At 39.4% G+C, this 17,329-nt stretch overlaps 1 long non-coding RNA gene across 1 annotated transcript; it reads right to left on the bottom strand.

Moving 5' to 3' along the window:
• Nucleotides 1–655: 655 nt before the first annotated feature.
• LOC139793282 (uncharacterized) lies at nucleotides 656–12,341 on the bottom strand. The gene is made up of 2 exons (XR_011724567.1): nucleotides 5,953–12,341; nucleotides 656–1,251 (listed from the first exon to the last, which is right to left on the bottom strand). It is a non-coding gene; the product is annotated as an uncharacterized lncRNA (long non-coding RNA).
• Between the last annotated feature and the right edge of the window lie 4,988 nt (nucleotides 12,342–17,329).

The following is a 17,329-nucleotide window of genomic DNA, read 5'->3' as shown; positions in this document are numbered from 1 at the left end:
ATAGCTTTGGGATACTGATCACAGAGAAGTTCGGCAGAATAGTAATAGAGGAACAGAGTAATAAAATTATATTTGGCAGGAGAGACAGATTTTTTGAAGTCTTTACCCCATTCTTTCTTGTAGCACTGCTTCTCTTCCCCCATAAATTTCCCTGTTCCCTTGGACTCCTTCCAGTCACTTCAAGCCACCAACATTGTGACAGCTTTTCTCAGGGCAGCAGCAATAGAAGTGACAGCAGATAAAGTCTCTGGGCTACACTTATTCCTGTTTGGCATGTTCCTCTTTCCCCTCCTTTGCTGACTCTGATGAATGACCTCATATGCTGGTGTAAGGCAGCAACCATAATTAGAGAAACCTTGTGCAAAGGGGCCTGGGGATCTTGGTGGACAACAGGCTCAACATGAGCGAACAGCAATGCTGCAGCAGGAAAGCCAACAGGATGCTGGGCTGCATCAACAAGGGCATCACCAGCAGAGACAAAGAAGTCATCATCCTGCTCTACTCAGCACTTGTCAGACTGCACCTGGAATCTCCCATTTTTGGTCCCTGTTGTACAAAAAGAATGCAGACAGGCTGGAGAGGGTCCAGAGAAGAGCTACGAGGATGACTGCAGGACAGGGCACCTGCTGTATGAGGAGAGGCTGAGACAACTGGGTCTCTTCAGCCTTGAGAAGAGAAGGCTTAGGGGAGACTTTATTACAATGTTCCAGTACTTATAGGGCATCTACAAAGAAGATGGAGACTCCCTATTTACAAGGAGTCACATGGACAAGACAAGGGTCAACGGGAACAAGTTGCTCCTGGGGAGATTCTGTTTGAACACAAGAGGAAAATTTTTCACTCTGAGGACAGTCAGACATTGGAAAGGTCTCCCAGGGGGAGTGGTGGATTCCCCCACTTTGGAAAGTTTTAAGTCTCAGCTCAATGGGATGCTGAGACATATCATATAAACAATAATATTAGAAGGGTTGGACCAGATGATCCGTGAGATCCCTTCCAGCCTGACATTCCATGATTCTATGATGAATATATGAATTCACAGCATAATTCCCACTTTTTCTATCCAGCCCAGCTCGTCTTGCTGGGGAACAGCAGCATGGTGGCAGTGGTGACAACCACTCCCTCCCTCCACTGCTCAGCACCAGGCTCCCTCCAAGGCACGGTCATGAAGTCAAGAGTCACACCAGAGGGTACGCCATTTGCTTCACATGTAAGGTCAGGAAGATGAATAATGTTGTTTAAGACAGGAGCCTAGAAAGGAATTTAAAAGAAAAGAATGTGGGCAAGGGATCAGGAATCGTTATCTGAGATATGTTACAACTTGAAAACAAAGAAGCCGAAATAATAACCAGTGACATGTTGAATGCAGTTTTTAAATGACCAGGACGGTGTAAGTCCTGCTACTAATACCATCCTTCCACCTTTGTTCTCTGGCCACATTATGCACATGTACATACCTACGTGTAAAATTTCATCTGATTTGCCACTATGGCCTCTGTGGAGAAGGAACTTCCCCCAGAATAGCTCAAGATCTGGTGTTCTGTATTTTTGAAAGAGTACAAGCTCCAAAACTCTATGTTATAAATTTGCCCCAGAATAACGTTATGAACTTGATACCCCATTCAGAAATGAGACCACAATGAAATGAGGTGATGTGTTGTTTATGTGAATGAGTATTTGTACTAGATACCTGATTTTTTTTATTTTATTTTATAATCAGCCCTAATAGATCATTATCAAACTAAAGTAAACCTCTTAAATGCTCAATTTGTGAGCGTGTAAATGAAGCTATGCAGAAAGGCCTCGGGTTAGAATGAAGTTTATGAGATCGTAAGTGAGCTCTATTTATAAAACTGTTTGGAAAGGAAACAAAGAGTTGTTCATGGCTTGCTCTACACAAACCATCATCCTTAACAAGCAGCCTGGGACACTGTACATTTGGGATTTCCTAGTTGAGAAGGATGAAAATATACAATTCCTGTGTTTCAAAAGAAACAGGCTTTTTTCCTAGCAAATAGTCTGATTGTGAAATATACTGAAATAGAATATTCTGGAAGTGTAAAAGAGTAGTGGATCAAGTTCAGCTTTTGTCAGGATGTAAAATGTTTGTGAGAAAATTCATATTGTATTTTCACAGGCTTGGTTTGTGTCCCTTTTTATAGAACATAATGTTTCATGTATATCAGAAATTACTGGGATTATTTTGCAGTCTCCTTTAGATTTACAGACTCAACTCCACTGTAGTTAGCCTACACTAAAATACTGAATATTTATTACCTTGTGTACTTCTTCATGTTGCTTGATAGATAATTTATGTCATAAATTTAACTACCTGAAAATCACAGAGTCATTTTAGAATCTCAGTAGGTAGGTGCTATGGTCACTGTTTCCTGTGGGGTTTTTATACAGAGTGGGTCATATGATATTTCAAAGAAAGTGAAAACATTTTTCACTGATTTTTTTTTTTACCATATTTAAATTGTAAGTCCATGAACTTTGTTCAAAGAAATGCAGATTAAGTGCAAGTGTTCAGCAAGAGTCATTGCAGAAGACTGTCCCACAGCTGGAGTTTAAAGCCTCACTTGGGAGCACTGACAGCACTAGGGACTTCCCCTTCTTCACTTCCCAACACGTCTGGACTTTACACCTGGGATTTCTCTCACCTGTGCTCCATAGCTGTCTGGATCCAGGAACAAATGGGTTTCTGGTGAGATCTTGAAGACACGAATGCAATTAGAAGCTGGGTTCCCAAAGTGAGAGCACAGCAGCGTGTGAGCCCTGCCCAGTGCCCCTCGGTCACCCTCAGTGTGTGGGTCCCTCAAGCTGCCCTCCTGGCACAGATCCCTTGGCATCACCATGGCATCACTCCTCCATGGCTCCATCCTTGCTTCCCAGTGGGAATTACTGTATCACGTCACAGTGGTTCGGAAGCTTCCCTGGGTACCAAAAGGTTCAGGTATAGGGGTGTGGGAGCAGAGAGAGGCACAGGCTCCAGACCCCTGCAAATGCTCTGGTGTGGAAGAAAAAGCAGGAGTTATGTCCTGACAGCCTCTTCTGAAGGTCTAAACTGTTTCCATTAGCACAAAAACACAGTCAGATTGAACCTGAAGCAAGAGATTTGTTCCAGGACAAATGAGGCTTTCCATAGATCCTTAAAGTGATAATTTTTTTCACTTTGGTGAACAAAATGAAAGCCCTTCTTTACAAGCTTTAAAAAATGAAAACTTTTTCAGCTGGGGTGATAAATGGCATCTCATGTCTGAAAAGTGCACTTTCTGGCTTAGGAAAGTGTGTTTTTTCTCTCTCACTGGCTGGCACGTTCCACCACACAAAGAGCTTGAGGTAATATTTAATTAGGTAAATAGAACATTCGTGTTAGCACAAGAGGGGCTGGTCAAGCATTCCTGTCTCAAGTCAGCTTCTTAGACATTGACCGGAAAGGAAATACCACTACATGTGGGTGAATGAAAAATGAGAAATTTTATATGCAATATCATTTATTGTTCTATTTGAAGCTTGGAAAACAACTGTAAACTGTGCGTGTGCATACATGTGCATGCACTTACAGTTAATGAAAGCTGGATAGAAATGCTGCTGCTGATCTCCTTCTATATATATAGTGGACCTAGCCAAAACACAATCCTCAGGTCTTCCAGACCTGGATCAAGATCCAAATGTCGTGGCTCGTGCGCACCCCTACTTCATTTCAAGGAACTCATTCATCAGTGGTGTGGACATTTCCCTGGACTTTATTTTAGCTGCCAGAAATATTTTGGCATTTTATAATAAGACTAATTGCAGTGCATGTGAGCTCCGAGGAATGAAGACATTTCTCTGCTTTAAAATTAGTATCTGTGAGTGCCAAAGTGACATGCAGAAATATTCTGGAGGGCAGATAGAAAGCCCAGTGAGAGTTTCCAAGGCCACACAACAGATTGCTGACTTTCTCAATTTAGCAAATATGGTTTTTCAAAGTACTTATCCTCCTTTTATTCCTAACAGGGCGCTGCAACTGAAAGAAGTAGAGTGAGCAATTCTTGGACTTAACCACTTGATTTCCTCTGTGATGAGCTTTCATCCCTCCCTTACTGCACATCACAGGTCTTGACTGTTTTGAATATTGGCTCCTTGGCTAATAAAATTTTACAAGTAGTGCTGAAAACAAACAATACTATATTATCCCTTTTTTAAACTCATGAAATAAATATTCCATCAAAGAGACTTTTATGTTCCACAGTGGCAGTTCTCAAATGACCAGCATGGTATCATGTTCAAAACAGGGCACGGTCCATTTTTACAGTAGATTTACTCAATCACAGTTACTAATCGGATTAGTACTGCTTTTATGTCTGACAAATTTTTAAAAGTTGGGGGTCATTAAAGCACTTGCACATAGGGAGCCTGTGGTGCTGGGCTGTGTTTTCCCAGTTAACCATTTCTGCTTTGAAACAAATCCAATTTTTTTTTTTTTTTTTTTTTTTTTTGTAATGCACGTAGAAGCTAAGTTGCTCTTTTAGATTAGCAACATCACCGAGCATTTAAATCCATTGCTCAACTTAGTAAATCCATATGCTTACATATGGAGTTAAGAAATAACATCAGTATAAAAGGTAGGAGAAGCTTAGTGCTAGGGAGGGACTTGTGCTGCTATCCAAAAGGAAAATATTTAGTCTTCCCCCTCAATCACATGCAAAAACTAACCCTTACCACCTGAATCATAGCTTTTGATATTATTTCCTCACTGTTGCTGTCCAAAATTACAATGTACTAGAATTAGGTGTCATGAAGCTTGCAAGTGATTTCTCTAAGTTAAGAAGCTACATCTACCTCCAAAGAGAGAATTTGGCCACCAAAAGACTACATTTTAGTCATGAGGCTGAACTCTAGTGAAGTCAGGTGGTTACTCCAGATCCTGTAGAAGCATAATACAGATCTTATTGGGATGGTAGGTGTGTGTGTCCTTCTATGCCAGATATTATGCTTCCCTCTTTGGAGGTAGATTATTAGAATTTTGCACAGGAAAACAACCATAAACCTTTTACTCATAGAAGCATAAGGAAGGTCCAATACCTTCTATCAGACAGTTGGCTTAAAGCTCAAGCAGAATTAGCCCAGTGTCAAAAAGGAATCTGACAAAAAGGGTAGAAAATGAAGCCTGAGCCTTCATTCCTGATGGAAATTCCCTCCTGGAGCTGGAGAAGTGACCAGAGGGCAGGTGATAACCATACCAACAGCTCTTGCAGCTGTTGTAAATACAGACAAGATAGGAGTTGTTCATTGCTGGACAGAAATGAGATGTAAAATTGGTAAAAACATAGAAAACATTCTGGGTGTTATACAGCACCAAAAGCAACTAACAGTGTCCATCTTTTCCAGAAAGTCAAGTCTATTTCAGTTTTAAAGGACTGTTGCCAAAAGGCAGTCTTGCAAAAATCCCCAAAGATGATGGTATCTCTAAGTAGTTTCACTGTTGCCTTCCCAAATACATGCAAACAAGCAGCTTTCTTGCAACCATTGAAATGCCCTTGATTGCTCTAGCTTAGTAAGTCTGGAGGCTATAAGCAAAGATTAGAGTTCTTGACAGATAAAGAAAAAGAAGATACTTAATTTTTTTTTACATTAATCAATTATGCCAACAGTATTTCAGTAGAAAGAGATGCACTAGAATACAAAAATCACTAAAATAAAAATTGAATCAAATTTAGGCTATGTTTTTTATGGTCTCTGTAAATACTAGCTTTATGAGAAAGTGAATGTGTTATCACCAGCCAAGCACAAGTCAGGAAATTATCAAATTAACTTTATACACCAAAGCTTAGCCTCCATTCCCTGGGTACATGCATTGTTGTGAAATCTTTTCTATTAATATCACATCATTTTTCAAACCATAAAGTGTAGTAGCATGCATTTTTAAAAAAAACAAAACCTTAATTCACATATATAAATACATACACAATGGAGACTTGCTGCCTGTTTGTCATCCCTCTTCTTTGGAAGGGAGAAATGAAGTAAAGGTAAAACCCAAAGTCTTCTCTGCAAGACTGCAAAGCTCTGTACAGTAACCACAGTATATGAATATAGATCTAGCTTGTTATTTGCTAACAGGGCTATTAGCTAGCCTGAGGAGATTATGTATTTTGTCTCCTTTTCATGGTCAAGAAACAGTTTGATGTCTTCTCAGTGGAAAGCAGGAGTCTTTCCTTTGTTCTACCCAAAATCAGTAGCTCTGCAGGAGTCTCAGTGCTGAACATAACCTGATACCTACAGAGATTGTGCAACCACCCTGGATTCCTCAGCACTTCACAAATTAACACAAACAAACAGTACAGAACAACACACTGAGACTGTTACACAATTTTAAAGGAGTAATAATGTCTATTACCAGAAGGCTGCTACTGTGAAGAATTTGAAAAATACTGCACATGATAGGAATTAGTATCTATTGTATTAGATACTATAAAATCAAACTATTTCATCACAATAGAAAGATCTTTGAAAGAAACTATGGCTCAATGATATTTTGGTGTTTTTATGCAAAATTAATGACTGAATGAGAAAATAATCCCAATTAGAAAAACATCTTTTCTTCTGTGGCACAGCAGTTCTTCCAAAGGCAAGTTGCCAAATGCATGAACCTCAATAAGTTTGTTTTAGAGGATAACTTACAAGATATGAAAGGGATCTCTGTTGTATTTTGCTAGTGCAAGTTCCTCCACATCTTAAATTTTTTTAAGGTCCCATGTGAGAATACCAGCAGCAATTAACTGTGACTAGAGGGGCAAATTGACCCAAGCAATTCTTTAAATCAGGATATAATAAGAATTGTGACACCGAAGATTCAAGGGTTCTTATGTAGGGGTACAAGGAGTAGGTTTCAGACAGAAAGTCACCAGAATTTAAGTGTCTACTGCGAGCCAAGGTCATCTTAAACTAGAAAGCTTGTGCACATATGCATTCACTGCTAAATTTAGGTAGACACCTAAATCCCACGTGTTGTGTCAGTTCCATGATTCCTGGCTACAAGACGGATGGCCACACACTTCTGACAGCCTGGGTACACAGGACACTGAGAGCAGAGCAGAGGATAATCTTAGGAGCAGTTACTTGCTGAACCCCAAACAATGATGAACCTCAGAGAAGAAAAACATTGAAAACACTAACTTATGCATTAAACTCCTGGCATGCTACTAGTCACATTGTATCAGTTTATTCTTCTCAAGCAAAAATTAACAACAAATCCCCAGATCCTGACAAGAAAACACTAATACTATTCATCCATTTTCAGAAACAAATGGGGTAAAAGTTTGTGATAAAGATAGTGGAACAGTTTGGGGATAAAGAATTAGCACAGGAAGGACCCCACTCCTGTTTCTATCACTAGGTTGTCTTTAACTCCAACTAGCAAACCCTACAGTAGCACAACATTCTCCCACCAGCAGGGCAGGAGGAAAGGCATATTTCACGCTCACGTCACTGACCCAGACCTCTGGCCGAAAGCGAGTGATATTGATGCACTCTGGAGCAGGTTTATCTGACTCTTAATCAAAAAGCCATTAGCCTGACACAAGGGTCAAAGCAGGGAGTATAAAATGCAATGATATAGGAGAGATCCACGTGATGTCCAGAAAAGGCTTGGAAAAAGAGTCTGTGGCACTTCCTCTAATTATTTTTATTACCGCGTTGGACTTAAAACAGCAGCTCAGGAAAAGAAACAGTGAGGCTAAGACTTGACCCCACTGAAATCAATGGGAATTTTATTACTGACCTCAAGAGGACAGAAGTTGACTTCTTCCTAAGTTTAAAGAGTGCCTCCTTGTTTTGAGCATATAAATATTTGAGTATCTAAATATTGCAAGATGGGCAGGGATTTCAGTGTGACCCAGAAATCTCCCTCTGATTTCCTGTACAAATCGGAGGCTGTCAAAGCAAAAGCACTGGCTAAGCTGGTTCCTGCTGAGTGTCCTTCCCTCACATCTGCCAGGGCCCTGATGGCACAAATTGTCTTTAATTGCCCTGATCGGCCACACTTGGAAAACCCACTGCACCTTCTGGTGGGGCTCAGAAACCCCACTAAAGTTTGGCCTTGGGTTGTCGACTGGTTTTCCTGGATAGATGCTGGCCCTGTGAGGTGGGTAGCTTGCTCTCCAATCCTGTTTCTAGCTGCAGCTCCTGGAGGAGTATCAGACCCGGGCAACAGCCTTCCTTCTGGTCCTGTCTACAGTGTTCCCTTGCTAGACTTCAGATCTAAGTCATTACCTTGGCTTGCTAGAGACTCTCAGCTGAAGCTAGCAGCAGCAGCAGGACCCTGTTCAGGTACTCTGGGACTGTGGCTTGGTTACACATGTAAAACATTACAATTGGGGCCTGTTTTCTAGGGAGAGCAAGAATGGTCATCATTGCTTCTCTGCTGCTGTTTAATTTCTGTCTCCCTAGTATGATACTAAGAAAGTTAGATTTAGCAATTGGAACTGAAGCCACTCAAACCACTGGTGTTTCCCATCTGGTATTTGTTTTATCATTTTTACTCTGACAGAGTGGTAGGTGGTTACTCATCTGTCCTAAACGTATTAATGTGCTGCTAGCAATCAATTCTTACTAGAAGTTTAAAGTAATCATTAACAAATTAGAACTGGATGCTTACTTAGATGCACATCTCTGCATATGCAGTTTCCTGTCACACTGCAACACTATCAAAGATTCAATATCAAAGATTTGGGATGATAAACTCCAATTATTATGAAAATCTACTACCAGTGGCAGTATTCAATCTCCAGGTCCTACTCTTCCATCCCGTTATGCTTGTACTAGACTGGAGGTAAGCATCTTTTAGACAGGCAGTGAGGAACCAGGACAAGCCTGTCATAAAATTGTCTATATTTAATAGCCTACAAATAATTTTATTCTGTTTTTTTGTGTGTTCTCCCCCCAGTGGCTGAGTGAACTCACACAATCTCTTAACTTCTGCTGTATGCATGGCAAGAGTTTCCACAGCATACAAAAGTCTCTCCTTTTGTTTTGAAAACAGCACAGCTCTTTTATTTGATCCCCCCTCCTTTTGTCACTACAGATAAGTAGGGATTGATTATTTCCTTTTCTGAGTCAAGAGCGATTTTGTAGACCTGTAGTACATTACCTTTCAGTTCACTTGAGTATGAAGAGTTTTGATAAAATTTACTCTTTTCTGTGAAAGTTGCGAAACAGCTTTCATCATGTTTGTCTCCCTGTAGGTATCTTTTGTAATCCTACTACATTATTTTTCCAAGATGGAGAAATAAGAATCATGTGCAGTACCTCAGGTCAGCACATTGTGGAATTGTAGAATGGCATAACATTGCTGTTATAAAAGTCTCTGCAAAAAAGTACTGAGAAACAAAATGTTATCTCAGTTTGGAGTTCAACTGCAGCTCTTCTGACCTAGGGAGAGGCCAGACCTACAGTTCATCTACAAAGGCAAGTGATTTACTCAGTAACTCAAGGAATTTTAAACAACTTAAACTACCATCACTTAAATCATCATCCTATTCAATCAAAGAACAGATCAACCTTTGATCTGTTGGACTAAGTCTCGGGTAACAGAGGATTGAAATAGTCTTCTCTAATAATCCAGAGGTTCCTACATAATCCTAGGATAATTATAATTCTTCAGGTAAATCCAAGCCATCAGCCTGTATTTATGTACCCAACCTTTACTGCTTAGCTATGAGGATGCTCAAGCTCACAAGTTGAGTACCTCACTAGAACTTCTCTGGTTACTTACTAGCTCCACTGAAGTTCTCATCTGGGGGAACCAGGGCAATTGAAGTACAAAATCAAAATAAAAGAAGCAAACAGTTACTTATCCTACACTCTAAGTAACACTGATGCCACTTTTTCCATATGGCAAATTTTCAAAAAGATTATAATGTTCAAGCTCCTGTTACATGACCTTTTACAGGCTGACAGTGGTTAAACGAAGAGCCTGACTCGATAAGGACAGGGAGGTTGAAAACATGCCATTACCTGTGCTGTAAATTTTTGCAGATAAAAAGAGAAATTCTACCTCTGGCACTGTCAACCTCCCATCTCTGAAAGCCAAAGGAAAAAGAAAACCTTGACAGTTAGAGGGGGAGTAGGGAGTAGAATGGAGTGATACAAAATGTTGCTAAAAAAATTTAGTCAGTGAGATTATTTTTGTCCCTGTAATACATTCCTTCCTTTAATAATCACTTAGGTAATTAAATCTCAAAAATGGAGAATGTTTCCTTCCCAAACTGAACTTCTGAAATTATTACCATGCAAGGAAATCATCATGCCATGCCCTTATGGTGATCTGAAAGATTGTCAAGTCTTTTTAGTAATTCTGCTAAGAATGTGTTTTTAATGGAAACTGTTTTCCAAATGAAAAAGTGCCTAGATAAAGACAATCAGCTGCATGATGAATGCTAGAACTCTGAATTAAAAGTTTATGCATGAAGTAGATTAGTTTGTAGGTAACAGACCAAGGATGTCAAGGAAGGATTAGGGAAATGAAAAGCAGCCCCCATACTTATGGTTGTTTATACAGTAAACAATACTGCCCCTCCCAGCACATCAGCAAACATCTGTTTTCATTATATATGTGAATGTTTTGTGGTGCTTCTTGCTATTTTTGTTAGTATCATGTTTTTCTCTGTTTGTTACAGCAGAAGACATCACTGAGAGAGACGTTCTTTTTGCAGTCAGCTGCATTGCCTAGAGAAATAGGAGTAAAATACTTAAGATGAAACAAATGCGGATTATACAGACATACATAACCCAGGCCATAGGAACATCCAGTTAAGTTAAAAAGAAGAGACCTCAGAGTCTCTGGAGTCCTGAAATTAAATGACTGAAACCAGGCCATTTGCCTGGCTCAGTGAAGCACTGAGGGGGTATTTTGGCTGAAGCCCAGAGACTCTGATTCACCCGGCACCAGCACCCACAGTAACAAACTCTCTGGGCCCAAGGTGCTCACTAGGCAGCTCTTTTCAGGATAAATCCCTGTGACCCTGCCTTTGCCTCACAGAGAGTCTGCAGTTCATATGGACACCCCCAGACAATTATGTGACTATTCAGCCTCACTCCATAGGAATTTAGGGGGATAGTAATCTTAGAAAGGGTCCTGTTGTATTGGAACAATGTGTAGGCTGAGATTTTTCACAAACTATATATATCTGGCTTTTCTATTAATGTTTAGGTGTTGAAAGCCATGAAAAGCTACAGGTCTTTCTGGCAATTGGGTCCATGATGTGTTTCCCAGGTTTGCCCAGAAATGCTAAGTACTGTGGCCTGCTAGTGTGTTGCAACGTTACTATTCTGGGGAATATTCATGGTGTGCTTCCTTTTTGAGGTTCTCCCAGCCCAAAACTTCCAACTATAATTATATTCACAATATGAGAACCTCCAGCAATAATGAAATAGAGATGAATTTCATTTCTTATCTGATTTTCACTGATAATTCAAGATATTATGTGATAGGAGTGATCATTTTTCCCAAAGGCTTTCAATTGCTGCTTTTTCTGCAGTTGCAGAAATTCCCCCAATGTAGTCCTGTTTATTAGCTGCAGGATACAGCAGTGTTGGAATTGGAACTGGCTTGGAAGCCAGGTTGCTGTCTAACAGTATCTCTTCTTCACTTATTGCTGGTGGTACCCATTCAAGATTATCACTGTCAAAATTAGAGTTTTTTAAATGTACCTATTTTTGTCTTGTTTGCTGACCTACAGATGACTTCAAACCACTTCTGTCTACCCAGATGTAGTATGCTAACTCCACTGGAATTCAGATGACAAAGAACCATCCCTTTTAGCTGGGGGAAATTGGGGTGGATGTGAAAGAAGGTGGAAAGGAAAATTAAGACCTTTGCATCTGTTCAGTTCAAACACATTCACAATTGATTGTAGATCAAAGAATGGTCATCAGAATGAACCACCATGTTCCAACATAGTCTGTCTTCTCATCTCATTTTACTAACTTCCCAGCTGGGTCTAGTTTGCCCTTCTTGAGCATGGCAGGGTTGGACCTCCAGAGGTCCTGTCCCATTTCAGCCATTTTGTGATAGTGACACAGCTGGACAGAAAATTATTTGAGGGTCAGAAGTACTGCCATGGCAGTGGAGGATTGAGAAAGCATATAAAAACATGAAGGAAGAGGACAAGACCTGGGAAAATGAGGATGAGTGATTGGAACAGAATACCTTAGGAAGGATGAAAAAGTGGAAACAAGAGTGGAAAAAAAAGTTGCAGAAAAAGGTGTTGCAGAACCTCAGGTATAGAGAGAGGTGGGCTTTATAACAGTTTTCATCTGAAAGAAGAGGGGAGGCTGAATGGCATCATGATGTGTGAATGAGATAACTGACATACAAAGAAAAGGAAAGATGTGCTCTAACTGCCAGATGATAAGTTAATGGTGTATTGCATTTGCTGAGAACCTGCTTCTAGAGCTCATGAGGGAGTAGGAGAATCCAGCTTTCTAAAACTTATGAAATGAGCTTGCTTTTTTTTTTTTTTTTTTTTTTTTTTTTGGCATGGTACTATATTGAATTTATCAGTTTATTCTTCAAAAAAACACCCATTAACTTCCTTAGACCAGCTACAGTAGACTGTACCAGTAACCACAGATTCTCTCTAAATTTACTGCTACTGATAAAACTCTTTTTTTTAAAACAAAAATTCTGATGGAGATCTCAAGTTATGCAGAATTCTTGGCTGTCTGACACATAGATACCACGGACACAATATTGTTGTTTTGACAGGCACCTTTTTCACATTTTTTGACAAATGGAAGCTGGAAGTAGAAGACAGCATTTTAGTGGGATTCTCTTGCTTTCTTCCTAAATGGTTGAGCTGAAAACTGGCTCCATCCTTCCTCAAAACACCCAAGCACGAGTGTTGCACTGACCAGCAAACAAGCACCTATCTTACACCTGGAGCTGGGTAACTGCTGAGCCTCAGAGATCCAGCTCACTTTGGTGGGGTGAACCAGTTATTGCCCATGACAAGGCCTGCAAGTTATTAATTTCTCTTCTCCCATGCACAATCTCTCATTAGCAAAAAAATACCCAAACTTGTGTTTTGTTTTGCTTTGTGACTGAAGGCAACACCCAGATGCTTTAATTATACTTCTAAATACATTCATGTAAACATTATTTCTTTAGCTGGGAGAACATAAATGAGAGAAGGCTTTGGGGGGTTTTATTTCTTTTTCTTTTTTTTTTTTTTCAAAGAAAGACATAAACTAGTTGCTAATAGCTACAATTGTTGTTCAAGTCTGATTATAATTACAGGCATTAAATCACTAATTATAATTTTATATTCTTGCTTTTTTCACACAATAGTAATTCTTGTTTGAAACTGCCATTCTTATTTCTCTTTATGAAATTCCCCAGAGTGCTTAACAGAAGACAGTAAAATGAACATGCAATCTGAAAAACAACTTTGCTTATATTATGTTTGGGTTTTTTTAAAAGCTCTTGATTATGATAACTGGCAAAGTGCAAGCTCAATTAACCTATGCAAATTCTGATAGTGTAACTTAAGAAGTTGTTTATAAGGAACTTCTACCATGTTACGTGGCCTAGCCTGTTAGCCTGTTGTCCTTTGTGTTTATGTAACTGTAATATTCAGCTTTGCAGACTGTAAGGTCACAATCAGTTAAGATCATGTAGCAAATGCTGTGATGGAGAACCCAGGGAGAACTCAGCAGGAGTATCACAGAATCACAGAACTGTCATGGTTGGAAAAGACCTCTAAGATCACATAGTCCAACTGTCAACATCCATCCTGCCCAAAAATAAAACCAAATAGAATGAAATGGAATAGAATAAAACAATATAGAATAAAACAATATAAAATAAAACAATATAGAATAGAATAGAATAGAATAGAATAGAATAGAATAGAATAGAATAGAATAGAATAGAATAGAATAGAATAGAATAGAATAGAATAGAATAGAATAGATGACCATGTCCCCAAGAGCACATCCTGAGTGGCTCATCTACATGGTTTTCAAAATACCTCCAGTGGGCACTCCCTGGGCAGCCCATGCCAGCACGTGACTAAAGAATAAGTTTTTTCCACTTTGCTTCTCAAATAAGAAAATATTATCTCAGCAATTTGCACCTAAGCAAAATTTAATACAAGTTGATAATTTTAAAATATCTGAGGTGGTTGCTTACTGCACTGAAGACATTTATACTAAGTTCAGAGGAAGGTTGCTTATTTCAACATGCTGTACAGAAATGTTCCAAAGGCTTTAATAAGGCAGTCTGAAATATTAAATGTAAGCCATTATATAGAAGAAGCATTTAAAGGATCTCAGCATCTCAGAAAAGTCCATGTCTACAGAAGAAAGAAGATGCATTCCTATTCCATTTTTAGTTTCTCAACATCCTCCTGCTCCCTATATAGACAATCTGAAGAAAGATTCTTACTGATAGTTTACTGGGGTTCTGCTACATGTGATAGAATTACTATGCAAAAGATCAGTTATATAACCTAATTTTACACACGTAGAGGCATCCTGTTGACATTTTTTCTTTAGGCAATGGGAAAGGGCACCTCTAATGGAAGATTCATCACATCCTAGACAGGTGGCAGGGTAGACAGGATTACAGTCCTCTGGGTGTGATTTTATTTTCTCTGTTGATTTGTAGAGAACTCTGTACAACTTAACATCCAATTTGAATTAATTGTGTATGGTGGAAGGCTGAGATAAATGCCAACCTGCACATAGGGATCCCAGTACAACTCAGATGTCACTGCCACACACTGGTGACTGTGGCACAGCAGCAAGTATCAAGAGCACCCAGACTCCATCATGGCCATGGCATATGCAACTCCCCCTTCCCCCAACCCCCCCTCCACCCCAAGCATTAAATTCAACCAGGTAAATTCATTTATTCACCCAGTTGAATAATAAAATGTTCCCTAAAGATTCACATCTTCATATAAGAATATAGTTTTGGAAAATCCCAAATGCAGGCATAGCAGAATTATGAAAAGACAGTGGTGTTTTCCTGAAGTCTCTCAAACTTCTATGTGAACACCCAGCCAAATTCTGATGACAAAACTTTTGCCATTGAAGAGGATATGCTTTTTTCTAGACTGTGGGCTGAATGTTCACTGAAACAAATCTCTGAAGGAAGCCAGGCCTGAGAGAAGGCAAAAGCTGAACACCATCTCACAGTGAAAACCAAACAACCAAAGGGGGAAGAACAGTTAAGACAGTGCTTCTGTACAGAAATATTTGTGCCACAGTACATTGAACACGTAGTACTAGAAGTCATGATGTCATTAAAAAAAGTCAAAAACTGTAATTATGAAATAAAAATAGGATTATAGACTGTGGGCACAAGATGTAATTCATCTGATACACTCAGCAGTAGCTAGAGTACTGCATAAAGATACTGGTCCTGCACTTCAAGGAGGTCATGATGAACTGGAAGAGAAAGCAGCAGGTAAGATCATCAGTCTAGAAGACCAGGCATACATTTTTAAGTGGTTTCATGTATTTCACACTCTGAGAAGTCTGAAATAACGACAATTATCTTCAAATATGTAAAATACTTCTTCACAGAAGAAGGAAACCAGCTGTTCTGCAAGACAAGGAGGCCAAGAGGCCTGAACACTGCACTGAAGAAGCTGGACATAGGAGGCTTCTGACTGACAAGACCATGTGTATCTTGGGGAGATTACCTGGGAAATTATTTTTTTTTTAGAAACAGTCAGAAAACTTCTACTGGGAATAGTACAAGCACAGTAGTTCTGCTGTAGGACAAACTTCAAAACTGTGGTTGAGGTCCCTTTCTGCTCTACTACATCATAACACATCTACTACATCATAACACAGTTAAAGCTTGACCAAATATATGGAGTATATTTGGTGGAAAATGGCTGAAAAACATCAGCTTCCACTGTCCCTATCCAGGCTGCCTTCCTTGTCATTCATACCTTCAGCTTTGCAAGAGACTTTCAAGAATGTAGCTTTGTCATTTATTTTCTCAGAGCATCCAGGAACTGTCCAGGGACATTTAGCCCTTAGTTCTCAGTAGTTTACCCACTTCCCACAGAAGAAAATGGGTAACTATTCCTTTTCCAAGAATTTTGTAGGCTGCCATTAAATACTTATGCTTAATCAGAGACACTTAAGATCACTTGTAAGTTCTGAGCCAACAAAACATGACAGAACTTCACTACCAGCTTTTTGTTCCGTTCCAGCTGCATCAGATGTGTTCTTCTAATTATTATCATCCTAGACATCTGAACAAAATGTCAGTAGTAGTAATAATAATGGTAGTGATGAGGAAGATTTTGTACTGAGATAAGCAAAATCGTACTACAGTTCCTGAGGCATGGATGTGCACTTGAAATCATTCCTATCCTTTTTCATTCTGCTCAGTTATTTACAGCTGTGTTCACCGTCAGAAAAAAAATACTATGCTAAAAATAAAAAGATATATGGAAACCAGCATGCAATCATAGGAAGGTCAGTGCAGTTTGTAGTTTCAACAGGTGTTAGGGAGCTGAGGTAAGTTTGAAGTGGGTCCCTCCCTGTCCCACCAAGGTCTACATTTTGCTAAGCTGATGAACCTAAGAGTCACACCAGAGGAATCTTCAGTGTGACTTGAATTTGTTATACCATAGAATCATAGAATTGGCTGGGTTGGAAGGGACCTCTGAGATCGTGAAGTCCAACCCTTGATCCACTACTGCTGCAGTTACCAGACCATGGCACTGAGTGCCACATCCAGTCTCTTTTTATATGATAGCTAATTGGAGGTAGCAGAAGAAAATTTCTTTGCAAATATAATTCCAAGGGGTCTTCTGCAGTTCAAATATTGATTGTACAGCCCATCTATTTTTCTGTTCTATTAAAAAGCAATAAAATTAAACTGAAGTGCTAGGAAGTAGAGAAGAACACAAAGAGGTAGTACAGGAAAATTCTTCAGCTGGAATGAATGACAAGTACACATATTGCCTCAGGTTCAGACAAGGTAAGTTGTCTAACTTCTCAAAGCTTATCTTTTTTGAAAAATATAGACATGGTGAAAACTGGGAGCAGAATGTAGGTAAGCCTAGAAACAGCTGCCTTTGACCTGTGTGCATACTTCAACACTGCATTAGAAAAATGAGAGATTTTAGTTTTGAAAATGTCTTTGAGATGCAAGACTGTAGCAGGAAAAAAAAAGACCTGTTTACTTCAACGTGTAAAAATGCAAAGGTTAATGTTTGGCCTTGGGAGTTTTAGAAAGAAATGTGTAGTACCAGTAACAAGCAAGAGGTGGAACTCAGTACTCCGAAGGGTTAAAGTGAACTTTAGTCTTCCACCA

The sequence above is a fragment of the Heliangelus exortis genome, chromosome 2 (genome assembly GCF_036169615.1).
Source record: "Heliangelus exortis chromosome 2, bHelExo1.hap1, whole genome shotgun sequence".
Lineage (NCBI taxonomy): Eukaryota > Metazoa > Chordata > Aves > Apodiformes > Trochilidae > Heliangelus > Heliangelus exortis.
The sequence above is the reverse complement of the archived record's forward strand: the minus strand, read 5'-3'. Positions and strand labels throughout refer to the sequence as shown.